The sequence below is a fragment of the Podarcis pityusensis genome, assembly GCF_964106645.2.
Source record: "Podarcis pityusensis genome assembly, chromosome: 2".
Taxonomy (NCBI): domain Eukaryota; kingdom Metazoa; phylum Chordata; class Lepidosauria; order Squamata; family Lacertidae; genus Podarcis; species Podarcis pityusensis.
In genome coordinates, this window is record NC_138029.1 from 126,597,476 (window position 1) to 126,610,889 (window position 13,414).

The window sequence follows — 13,414 nt, forward strand, 5'->3', positions numbered from 1 at the left end:
GTCCTACTCTGCTCCCATGTGCGGAGCCAGCAGTTCAGGCGGTTCTGCTAGCAGGAGGCCAAAGGACCCGGAGTGGTTTGCAACCAGGGTGGTTTCCAAATGCTGCCCTTTTTGATACATTTCCATTTATTCTTTTGCGTGGCGACTGGCCAGATTGAATCCCCCCCCCCATTCAAAAGAAAGACTAGCAAAAGATTTCAAAGGTAGAATTTCCAAAATAAGGCACTTTGTCCTGAATTTAAGACAAGTCAATCGAAAAATCATGGGCTTTTTTGGCGTTTATTTGGGGCCTTGTCTAAAAAAGAAAAAGTTCTACAATTTTGGAGTTGTCCTGGTTTTTACTTTTTGAAATATGGCAACCCTAATTATTCTGGGCTCTGCTTGAACTGAAACTCTCCCTTTTAGAGCACAGCCGGTAGAGCATGAGACTCTGAATCTATGGGTCGGGGGTTTGAGCCCCACTTTGGGCAAAATATTCCTGCATTGCAGGGGGCTGGACTAGATGACCCTCGTGGTCCCTTCCAACTCTGCAATTCTAGGATTCTACCATGTGTAGACGAAAGATTGCCTTTGTCTCTGGAAATCACCCCCCCCCTCCATTAACACGTGTATTGCACAAGCACCACACTCACACATACACGCACCTCCCCTCCCTGGCCCTAGAGATATCCCTTTAGAGGGCCATCTCTTTAAAAAAAAGCCTTCCGTAAATAAGGAAGCGCTAGCCTGACAGCTTTCCGCCATAGCGCTCCACATCGCCCTATCTTTATTACGAGTAGACCGGCCGACTCAACTCTGCGGCAAGCGACGGCCGCCTCAGCCAATCAACATTGTCGAACAGCGCCCCTTGCGGCGGCCACGCTGGTACTGCAGGCTGCAAGCAGCTGTTCCCTCACCTTTTGACAGCTCTCAATACATTGTTTCCGAGTTTAATGGACCATGACTGATCTAATCAAAATGTAGCAAGCTACTTCCGAAAGGCGAAGGTACTCTGAACTTCAAGGACAGTGTTTTTCATAAATTCACTAAAAATCAGCCGTACCTCGGATTCTCACCGGACCACTTTTATTCTGCTGCATATTGCTAGGACTATCAAAGGGGGGTGGCCTGATATCAAGCGGCCATAATCCTTTCACCGAGCAGTCACGTACTCTGCGTTCCTTCCAAGTAGACGTGACAACCCTGATAGCCATCGCTGATGGGCTCAGACGGAAGGCTATCAGGGATACAATGAACTGCATATTTTAGTGGATTCTACACGGACCTTCACAAAGAACTGTGGCCGGATTCTCCTCAGGGGGCAGGAAACTTCGCCCTTCTCTTTTGTTTTCGTACATGACTCATGTGGGGAGGGGAGAGGCGGCTCCGGCCAGGTGTCAGGACACTCAGATTACCTGTGTAACCCCTCCTCGACTCCTAATTTTAATGTAATCGTGATGTAAATATGATGTAATTTTGGGGGTGTAGCGTAGGGGATTAGCAACTTATAAAAGTTAGGGTCGTCCTTTGTTCGGGGCTTCCATCTTGTTTCACCTCGTGGACGGTGGGAGCCCTGTCGCGACAGTCTTCTTCAAAATAAAGACCAAGCCTACTGGCTGCTGTTTTGCTCTGAATTGCTCTGGTCGGTGTCTTCGTTTGTCCAAGAGAGCCCTCGGATTTTCCGGTAACAGTTTTGGCGACCGCGCTCAGGGACGCTTGGTTCTCCTGCAGAGGTGAGGAGGGAGATAGAGGGGATCGGGCGCCACTGGGCAGCCTTAGCCCGGGGATCCTTTTTCCTCTCCCTGCCTCCTCTTTGCGGGCGGTAATCAACCGTCACCAGAAGCCCGACCAGAGAGAGCAAAGGCGAGGTAGAAGCCGGCTAAAAGAAAAGGATCCCGGGATCTGCGGGGGACATCTTCGAACGTGAGTATGGTTTGAAGTAAAACACATTGGGAGGGGGGTTGGAGAAGCAGTGTCCCCACGACAGCCAGACTTTCCTTCTTTCATTTCTGACGTTACCCCTCGGAGTCGTCCGGGTACGTTTAAATTCTATCCTTTTCTACCCCGATTCTCCCCTTCGGAAAGTGGCCAGGAAATCGCGGAACTTTTCTGTCTGGCATTACCCCTCGGAGTCGTCTAGGAACGTCAAAACCTTTCTCTGTCTCTCCCCTCAATTTCTTACGCGGAACGTGTCCGGGGAAATTGTGGTACTTTTACTGTTTTCCGGCGTTACCCCTCGGAGTCGTCCGGGTACGTCTTAATCTATCTGTCCTTTTCTCCCCCGTTTCCCGTCTTGGAATTGAGTCCGGGGAAGCGTGCCCTTTCTTGTTTTTCTCTGACGTCCCTCTCTCGGAGTCGTCCAGAGGCGTCCATCCAAGCATTTCTTCTCTCTCTCTCTCCTTTCTCGTCTAATTATACAAACGAAGCCGCCCCTCCTGCCCGGCGACCTTTGTTAGGGATGACCCGGGTACGTGAGAACGCAAGGTCGTTTGTTTCCTTTCCAAACTCTCATTTTCTCGGTCCTTGATCTGGCATTGCATTGCGCAAGCGTCCAGTAGGGGTTCCGAACTTAGTCTCAAAGGCTAGGCAGGAGGCTGTCGTGGAGGGTAGAAGGGGCGGCTCACGGATTGGGGCCCCACACTAGGACCAGTTGTGTAGGCAGTACCGCGGTAGAATTTGAGGATTTTTTTGTTTGTGCATCGGGTAAAGAGAGAGACCCGTGAGTTCAAGGCTGATGTTTGAGAATTATTGATGATAAGTTAGTTACAGTTCGATAGCAGGCAGGATTAAGTTCAATAGGAATAAACTGAGGTACCTAAATTACTGAAAGAACACTATTTTTTTCTCTATCTTTCCCCCTTGTTTTTGTGTCTCCCCCTCGTCTGTCCGTCCTTTTGTTTGTAGTGCACATCGCCCGCAAAACCCCGTTTTTGTAGAATAGAGTAATGGGAGCCCACGCTTCTCAATACTCTGACTGGACTCCTCCTGGCGACAAGGCTTCAAGGAAGCCTTTCCGCTCTGAAGAGGACTCCGATACCCCTCTACAATTTGTCCTCCTCAACTGGAAGGAATTGAGAGGGAGAAAGGGACTCTCAAAATCCAAACTGAGGGATCTCTGTAACATCTCGTGGGTCGCTCTTACCCACCACTTGGAACCACCTTCCCAATGGCCGCCTCATGGTTCCTTTAACCTCGTGAGAATGCAAGCACTTAAGTCCTGTTTAGTCGACGAGAATCCCCGACAACTATACTACCTAAATATCTTCGTTGAAGCCCGCGAACTATTTCACCGGCAGCAAGCCCAAATTGCCCGTCAAATGGCTGTTTTGAAACCAACCAGACCCCCTCCATATGACGAGATTAGAGCCCAGGAAGAACAATTGGATAGGACTCTCGTTCCCTTCTATTACCCCGAACCACGGGCTCCCCGACCGCCAGAACCCGGGGCAGGAGGCAGAACAGGAGCGGGTGGAGGGGGTGCGGGACCGAGGGAAGGCATAGTGAATCCGCCTGCCGCTACCCTTTCCCAAGGCGCGGGACCGACAGGAAGCGTTACAAATCCACCTGCTGCTGCCCCCTCTCAAAACATACCGAATACCTCGCTGCCCGACCCATCCTCAAGTACACCCATCTCAAGAGAAGACCAAGTAGACTTGGATCTTGGACCCTTACTTAACGGGCAATTTTTAAACGGAGAAAGAGAGGTACCCGTTTCCAGCAGAACTAGAAACAGAGATAATCTGCAGAACGGAGAAATAGAAGGCGCCTTCCCTCTGCGAGCATTACCCATACCCCCAGCCAGGGCAGGAGACCCACCCCGCATGGTTTTTACTCATCAGCCCTTCCTTACTTCGGATTTGATGAATTGGTCTGATAAAATGCCCTCCTTAAGGGACGACCCTGACAAATGCCACCGCCAGGTGGCCACCATTTTCTCTACTCACAACCCTACATGGGCAGATGTGCATATGTTACTCGGGGCCCTCTTTAACGAGGCAGAAAAAAGAGAAATACTAGCAAAGGCGGGGGAAGCTCTAACCCGAGAAGGCTACCAACCAAATCGTCCCGCCTCGATGACCCCACTGACCGCACAAACGATACTTAACGACCCTGACTGGGACTATAACACAGACAATGGCATATGGGGCTTAAAAATTTTCAAAAAGGCCATCTTAGATGGAATCAAAGCTGCTGGTCAGCGAACTGTAAACTGGACTAAAGTCCAAGCCGTCCTTCAAGGGCCAGAAGAACACCTGTCCGACTATTACACCCGCTTAGTCTCTGCTATCAAAACCTGGGGCGGGATAGACCCGGAGAGTCCCCAACATGAAGTCATAGTTAAAGGCTTCTTCAAGGACCAAGCAACTGCAGATATAAGGAAAGCCCTAAACTCACATCTGGGTTATGACGGAAAGACTATAACCGAAATTCTTTCCATCGCCAAGTCAGTCTTTAATTCCAGAGACGAGCGGAGGAAGAAGGATCAGAAGCCCGACTCTCCACGAGTATTAGCTTATGCAGGAGCGGCTTCCCCTTACAAAGACAAAAGCAAACCAAAGGGACCCGACTCTCGAGACCGGCGCGTTTGTTATAATTGCGAGGAAATAGGGCACATAAGAAGATTTTGCCCCCTCCTACCAGAAATTACTAGGCCTGACTACAGAGACTTAAAAACTTACAGGCCAGATTACCAGGAACCCCTACACCCCAAACCCAGAGAATCAAACTTTCCATATGGACACACTCAACCCATGACCCAGACGCAATATCGTGCGGGTCCTCCCCCTCCACAACCAAGACCCAGGAACCCCACTCCAGATCCTCAGAATCCCTTTAAAACAGCCACCCGCACCATTAATACAGCCCATGAAATGGTGATGGACGAATACCAATCGCATTGACAATCAGAAGCAGATCCCGCCTCCTTTTCTTTCCTCTGCCCGGTTCTACAACTGTCTTCTTCCGATCCCATCTGCACCATGCAGATTGATGGGCAATCCTATAATTGTCTTTTGGATACCGGAGCCACCTATTCCACCCTCACGAACAGCCATTTAACCCCCGGGGAAGAGACCAGAACTGTAATGGGACTGGACGGAATTCCTCGGAATTGTCCTCTTTCTAAACCTGCAAATGTTTCCGTTGGACCTCTATCCGTAAAACACACTTTCCTGCTAACCTCTAGCCCCGTCAACCTCTTGGGGAGGGATCTGCTCTGCAAATTAAACGCCACTATACAATGTGGTCAGGAAGGTATTTATTTACACATGCCGAATGAATCCATCTTTAATTTCCAAGGAGTTCTACAGGAAGCCAAAAATACCAACATTGATCTTCCACCCGAACTCATATATAATGTCTCCCCTTCCTTATGGGGAACCGAATCAACCTCGGTAGGACTTTTAAAATCTGCAACCCCGGTGAAAGTAAACTACAGGCACGATTTGCCCTTCCCTTGCACTAAACAATACCCGCTCCCCCCAGAGGCGATTGAAGGACTCACCCCGATGATCGACGAGTTCTTGAGGATGGGAGTTCTAGTCCCATGTGCCTCCCCCTGCAATACCCCTCTACTTCCCGTCAAGAAACCAAATACCAATCCAGTTAAATGGCGCTTGGTGCAGGATCTTCGACTCATCAACTCTTTTGTTATTCCGAGGCATGCCGTTGTTGCCAACCCTCACCATCTCCTCAGCACCATTCCGGAGGGAACTGTGGTGTACTCTGTCATAGATCTATGCTCTGCCTTCTTCAGCATCCCTGTACATCCCGAAAGCCAATTCCTCTTTGCTTTCACCTGGCAGACAGGGCAACTAACGTGGACCCGGTTACCCCAAGGATATGTAGAGTCCCCAGCAATTTTTTCGTCCATACTACATCAAGATTTAGCAGATGTGACCCTGCCAGGAGGTTCTGCCCTGAGACTCTACGTAGACGACATCCTACTCTGTGGGCGTGACCTAGAATCCTGCAAAAATGACACCATAGCTCTTCTAAACATACTAGCACACAAGGGACACAAGGTATCCCCAAAAAAGATACAGTATTGCAAAAAGGAGGTCAAGTACCTTGGTCACATACTGGGAGAGGGCACCCGCGCTTTAACTACGGATCGGATTGAGGCAATAACTAAACTACCCTTACCTAAGACTAAAAGGCAGCTCCGAGGATTCATAGGGATGAGCGGATTCTGCCGAGCGTGGATCCCCCGCTATGGAGAATTCACCTGCCCCCTTACAGCAATGACACATGATAACTCCCCAGACCAACTACAATGGTCCGCTGAGGCACTCGAAGCCTTTGAATCTATTAAAAGAGAACTAAGATCCTCGCCCGCCCTCGGACTCCCTGACTATAGACTACCCTTCTCTTTATATGTACATGAGAACAAGGGAGTAGCTTCTGGTGTCCTTACCCAACCGTTCCAGGGGAGGAACAGGCCTGTGGCTTATTACAGCCTTCAACTTGACACTACAGTACTGGGAAACGTGGGATGCCTGAGAGCTGTAGCAGCGGCAGCCCTACTTTTAGAAAAAGCGCAAGAAACAGTCCTGGGACGCGACTTAACTGTGAACGTTCCCCACGCTGTGGCTACCTTACTTAGCTTACAAGGGTGCCAACGCTTCACGATACAGCGCCTAAACAAATACGAAGCCATTCTCCTCAGTCCGTCAAACGTCACCATCAAGAGAGTAAATTCCTTGAACCCCGCGACCCTTCTTCCCCTCCCCGACGATGGCACCCCGCATCATGACTGCTCTCAAATTGTTCGCCACCTCGAAAAACCCAGGGAAGACCTCGATTATCTCCCTTTAACGAACTCTGACCTCATCTTATGTTGGAATTCTGCCTGGGTCAGAGGAATGTGCTACAACATAGGCACCGGCAGATATTTCTGTCGACCTCCCCGCGTCTCCCAACCTCTGCTGATAAGCAGGCGAGGTCCGGCGATTCTTCTCAGATGTATGAGAGGAACACACCGTTCTTCCTCTCTCCCCTTTGGTGTCCCCAGGGAGGGGAAAGAAGCAGACAGAAAACTATTTACATCATTTATTTCTGCCTCTTACATCAGTACAGAGAATCATGTCTGCACTCAACAACAGCAAGAAGAAAACCCCTCCCAAGTACATCCAGTACGGGTCATATGACACACACACACTGAGCTAACATCCGGTGCTCAGTACAGAATGGACTGCCCCTTTGTTCCCATGGCAACAGTCACAAACATCCTGTCTGGCTTTCCAGCCACAAGCAGCTGGCTGAGCTGCTAGAGCCTTTGCTTGCTGCAGCATTGGTGCTTTATGGTAACATACTCCCCCTAAAGTATCAATGTGTGCTGCGAGCAAAGCGTCATCCAGAGAAGAAAACAAACAGTTGTTATATTTATAACATTCCCCTGTTGTTTCAGTTCCACCCTTGGAACTACCCGCCACTGGTTTAACCAATGTACCTCTCTGGTTGTGTGACTTCGCATTACCTCGGTTAACAACTCTCTGTTGTGCCTTTGTCTCTGACTCAGACACAGCTTCAATCTGTCCTTGGTCGTTTACAATAGCAACATATGCAAGGTTAGCAAACTCCTTTGAATACCTCTTGGGTGGTACACCCTTCGTTGCTCTCTCAGACCTACGTAAGAGGTGCTGATCATCTGTGCTCACTGGTTCAACCTCTGAACTCTGTTGAGAACCAGTAGCAATCAGTGGTTCATCCTCCTCTTCTGAGGGTCTAGTCATTATGTGAGATTTCCTCTCAATGACTGTGACAACTGAGCTGTCTGAGCTATCGCTGTCATCATCAGTACTACTGAACTCAATAAGATCAAACTCATCATCAGAATCCTCTGTGGGAAATGTGTGTTCTACAACCCGCTCTTGCTCTGGAGCACTCTCTAGGAACTTTGTGAGAATCACCTGACCAGATTCAGACAAAATTACTCTGTAGAGACCCTTTTCATAACCCACAAAAATGCCTCTGGCATTCTTTACACCACCTGGAGCTTCTGTTCTCACATGAGACCCGAAAACCTTAAAATAGGCAACAGAAGGTTTTCTATTGAACAGCTTCTCAAAAGGAGAACATCCCAACTCTGTTGAGACTTTTCTCAACCACACATGAAGATAGGACGCTAGCGATTCGGCCCAATATTCATGTGGCAAATGTGAACTCAGCAATTGCGCATTCATTCCCTTTTGCAATTCTTTGTTCACCCTCACACAGATCCCCCTGTTCCACGCTTCTTGCGAAACTGCCACTTTGTGGTCTATCCCTTTTCCATCCAGGAACTTCTGAAACTTCTGTAACAGAAAAACTTGTTTGTCATCTGTGAAAAGACAATCAATGTTAGCATCATGCATACTTTTAACCTTGTCACAAAATTCCTGAAACTTTTCTAAAGTTTCTTGCGGTTTCTCCATCATATAAACCCAAGAATAATTAGTGAAACAATCCACACACAAAAGGTAATATCGTGCACCGCCTCTAGATGGTTCTAGAGGACCAATCACATCAGCATACACCCGCTGAAATGCTCTGTCGACCTTCTTGGTCTTGGTGCTCTTCCTGGTGCTCACACTGGTCACACCTGCAAGAGAGATTTCGTTAGAAACATCAGAAGAATTACATTTCATGTAATCACTTTGATCAAAAGTCAACAAATACAGTCCATCTTTCTCTTTGGCAGTAAGAAACAGTTCTCGATCTTTGTAGATCTTGCAGCTTTTAGCATCATAGGACAGTTTCAGTCCTTTCTTTGCAATCTGCGACACGCTCAGCAGATTAAATCTCAGTTCTGGAACCAGGTAAACATCATTTATAGTCAAGTTCAGACTCTCAAGATACACAGTCCCAATTCCAGTTGCTTCCAACTCCTGACCGTTGGCCTGTTTCACAGTGAAGCTTTGCTTCTTCAACGTCGAAAACAGTCCTCTGTGCGGGCACAAATGTTTTGTACAGCCCGTGTCGATTATGAATGCGTTCCCAACATCTGGCGTGGTTCCTTTCGCCATCATAGCCTTTGCAGGTTTCACCTGGCACTTGGTACGGCTTTTGCCTGACGCCTGAGGCTTCGTAGAGCTGCTCTTTGCTCCTCTTGACTGGCGCGGCTTCTTACAGTTTCGCTGTAGATGCCCAGTCTGTCCCCAATTGTAGCATCGGACAGCACTCAATGCTACACCATGCTCTCCAGTAGCATCAGCAGTGGGGGAATTAGAACTCTGTTCTTCCCTCCCCCTGTCTTTTTCTTCCAGTGCAGCAAGTCTGTCGTGTTCATTCAGGACCACAGCACAAACTCTCTCCGCGGTCAGCTGCGCGGCCGGTAGGGAACCAAGCTGACTGGCAACAACCTTGTAAGTGCGGCTAAGGCTGTTTATCATCATGAAGCAAAACACTTCCTCCTGAAGACGGAAATTGCGTTCCACCATCTGTTGACGCAGAAACTTCATTTCTGTCAGGTGCGCTTGAACATCTCCATCAGGCGCAAGTCTCAGATTGGTCAATTTCTCAAAATACAGCAACGCTGAAGAACCAGCATCTCTCTGATGCGTTGTACGCAGCGTGTCCCATACCTCTTTCGCATTTTCTAAATGCTGAACATGCACCAACTGATCATCTGAGACACACAGAATTATAGCAGTCCTGGCCCTTACATTCTGTGACTCCCAACCTCTGGTTGGTGCTGCAGGGATGGGGTTTTCAATTACATCAAAAAGCCTCTGATTCTGCAGCAGGGCCTTCATCTTTACAGACCAAGATGAATAATTGTCATTGGTCAAGGAAGGTGGGCAAGGCAAAGCTCCCCCTTTCTTGGCATCCATCCTGAAGCCAAGCCTCCAGCTGACACTGTCAAACAAACTGTAAAATCCAACAGTTGTTTTTTCCTTTCTCACGCAGCAAAACTGCAAGTTGTTTATGCCCTTTGCACCTGGCAGCTAAACTCAGGCTGCTATTGAAAAGTCCCTTCCAAGAGCTCGTAAACCTTGTAGCCAAAACATTCTGTGATTTTGTTTCGCTTTCCCAGGCTTACTGTTCAGCCCCTCTGCCAGTAACTTTCCGTTACCTAGCAACAATGCATTTCAATGGGACTTCTTATCAACCACAAAAATTTGTGGAATGCAGGCATCAGCCTTCAAGCTGCAGGCCTCTTCCTCCGGAGCTTTTGTTTTCTTTGAAACGCAGCTCCGTGAACCAGGGAATTAATCTTCCTGCGTTCACACTTTTAGCCCGAAATGCAGCATACCTTGAACTTTGTTGCTCTGGAAAACACCTCTTCTTTCCACCAGCTGTCTGTGGAGCCTCTGGCTTTTCTCAGACGCTTTTCTTCCTCCTTGGAGCAGAGGAGGACAATCCATCAGCCTCTCATGCAGATGTCCGATGAATCGCAACCATCCGAAGGCTGCCACTGTTGGAATTCTGCCTGGGTCAGAGGAATGTGCTACAACGTAGGCACCGGCAGATATTCCTGTCGACCTCCCCGCGTCTCCCAACCTCTGCTGATAAGCAGGCGAGGTCCGGCGATTCTTCTCAGATGTATGAGAGGAACACACCGTTCTTCCTCTCTCCCCTTTGGTGTCCCCAGGGAGGGGAAAGAAGCAGACAGAAAACTATTTACATCATTTATTTCTGCCTCTTACATCAGTACAGAGAATCATGTCTGCACTCAACAACAGCAAGAAGAAAACCCCTCCCAAGTACATCCAGTACGGGTCATATGACACACACACACTGAGCTAACATCCGGTGCTCAGTACAGAATGGACTGCCCCTTTGTTCCCATGGCAACAGTCACAAACATCCTGTCTGGCTTTCCAGCCACAAGCAGCTGGCTGAGCTGCTAGAGCCTTTGCTTGCTGCAGCATTGGTGCTTTATGGTAACATCTTATACACTGATGGGAGCTCCAAAGTCGTGGGAGGGCAACGGAAAAGTGGGTACGCCGTAGTTACTGATAGTGACATTCTAGAGGCACGACCTGTCAATGCAAAATACAGCGCACAAGCGGCTGAACTTATCGCTTTGATCAGAGCTTGCGAACTAGGGGCAGGCAAAAGGATCACTATCTACACAGATTCGAAGTATTGTTTCGGGTTGGTGCATGCCACCGGACAAATCTGGTTGCAGAGAGGGTTCCTGACTGCTGCAGGTACTCAAATCGCACACGCATCCCTAGTGCAACGCCTTATGAACTCTATCCATCTCCCTGAGGCTATTGCAGTAGTACACTGTAAGGCACATACGAAAGGCAGGGACCCAGTCTCAACTGGGAACCGAAGTGCCAACAACGCAGCACAAGAAGCAGCCCTCCAGCCCCTCTCTACAGACAATGAGTTCCAGGGACCACAAGTTCTATCAGATATAAATTTTACTGAGATGTACCAAACTGCAACCCCAGAGGAGATTAAAGTATGGGAAGAACAGGGGGCCCACTTAGAAAATGGCGTTTGGTATTATCCGGATAAAAGACTCATAATGCCCAAGCTATGGGTACCTAAACATTTGAGAGTTCTACATCAACGTACCCACTGGGGAAGGGAGAAACTTATCGACACAATGCAACGCTGCTGGTATGCCCCAGGTCTTACACTTGCCGCTAAGACAGCCGTAAAGAATTGTCATACTTGCCAAAGTTTTAACCCACAACATACCGCCAGATGTCCGCCAGGGGCCAGACCATGGGCTTTTGTTCCATTCGAAAGCCTTCAAATAGATTTCATAGATCTACCCCCATGCCAAGCCTACAAACATGCTTTGGTAATCATAGACCAGTTGACTGGGTGGGTAGAATGTTTCCCTACTCGCAGGGCAACTGCGCACATTGTTGCAAAAATTCTAATACAAGAAATCATACCTCGTTTTGGAGTCCCCAGGCATATAGACAGCGACAGGGGTTCACATTTCACATCAGATATAATCCAACAAATTGCCACTGCCCTCAGAATCAAATGGAAATTACATACCCCATACCATCCTCCTTCCTCCGGACAAGTCAAAAGAATGAACCAGCAGCTTAAATCACAGCTGGGAAAGCTTTGCAAAGAATCCGGCATCAAATGGGTAAATGCCCTTCCATTAGTTCTGCATAATTTAAGAGCATGCCCCCGCGGAAATCTCAAACTATCTCCCTACGAATTACCATTCGGACGCCCTTCCCCAGTATATAACACCCAGTTTCCAACATCAGAACTAGAGGTGGGCGAGTCAGAATTAACTAAATACGTAATACAACTCCAAAAGCAACTCATTACCCTTCACAGATACGCGGCCTCAGGTCAAAACATTCCTCTAGATGAAAACATCCACCCGTACCAACCAGGCGATTGGATACTAGCGAAGACTTACCATAAGGTACCCCTACAGCCCACTTGGGAGGGCCCTTACCAAGTACTTTTAACCACTCCAACTTCCGTTAAGGTAGCAGAAAAGACAGCCTGGTTACATCACACCCGCTGCAAACCTGCCTCAGCACCCAAACCTGCCTCTGACGACTCACCATACTGCACCCCAGACCGACCGGCAGACAGCGACACCGATACAGAGGACGACCAACAGACCGGACCAGATCGGGGCACGAATCGGGCCCAACAGACCGGACCAGATCGGGGCGCGAATCGAGCCCAACAGACCGGACCAGATCGGGGCACGAATCGGGCCCAACAGACCGGACCCGACCAACCGCATTCATCAACCCATTGGACCTCCGAAATCATCCCAGCATCCGACCAGGACGACCAACCCCCAATTCGCCTCAAACTCTGTAAAACACACGCAGTTTGACAGCCCTGCAGTTTGACAGCTCCTCATTTTGACAGCTTGGCAGTTTGACAGCTCCGCTTCACACCGATTCACGTTTGACAGCTCCACAGTTTGACAGCTCCGCTTCACACCGCTTCACGTTTGACAGCTCCTCATTTTGACAGCTTGCCAGTTTGACAGCTCCGCTTCACACCGATTCACGTTTGACAGCTCCACAGTTTGACAGCTCCGCTTCACACCGCTTCATTTCGACACCTCTACTTGACACCTCCACCACCAAATAGCCCCCGCTATTCACAATGACAACCACCATACCCACCTTGCTCATCCTTTCTATTACCTCTGCCCTTTCTCAACACACCATAACCACACACAGCTCATGCCCTGGATTACAAATGGAATACAAATATCTGGACTTTGGAATCGTTGATATGGTGAAAAGAGGGACACCAGACCGCCTAGGAGATTTTGACTTCTGCTTACCCGAAACCCGCGTTCTCCTTCGACATTCCATACTACCGACCCTCGCTACTCACCAAACTTGGGAACTTTTTATTCGCTCACCCTCCTACACTCCACTGGGCAGACTCATCCTCACCAGAGATGGCCCTTGGAACCGAGCCCACTGCCTCAATGGATCTTACGTACTCTTTTCTGATGGTACACCCGAACAAACTCTGAACTGGACAC

At 48.8% G+C, this 13,414-nt stretch overlaps 1 long non-coding RNA gene across 1 annotated transcript in view; it reads left to right on the forward strand.

Moving 5' to 3' along the window:
- LOC308470232 overlaps positions 1-13,414 on the forward strand; it is a 17,822-nt gene continuing 4,408 nt past the window's right edge. The window contains exon 1 of the long non-coding RNA XR_013982285.1: positions 1-91. This is a non-coding gene — a long non-coding RNA (uncharacterized lncRNA). The remainder of the gene's footprint in view (positions 92-13,414) is intronic.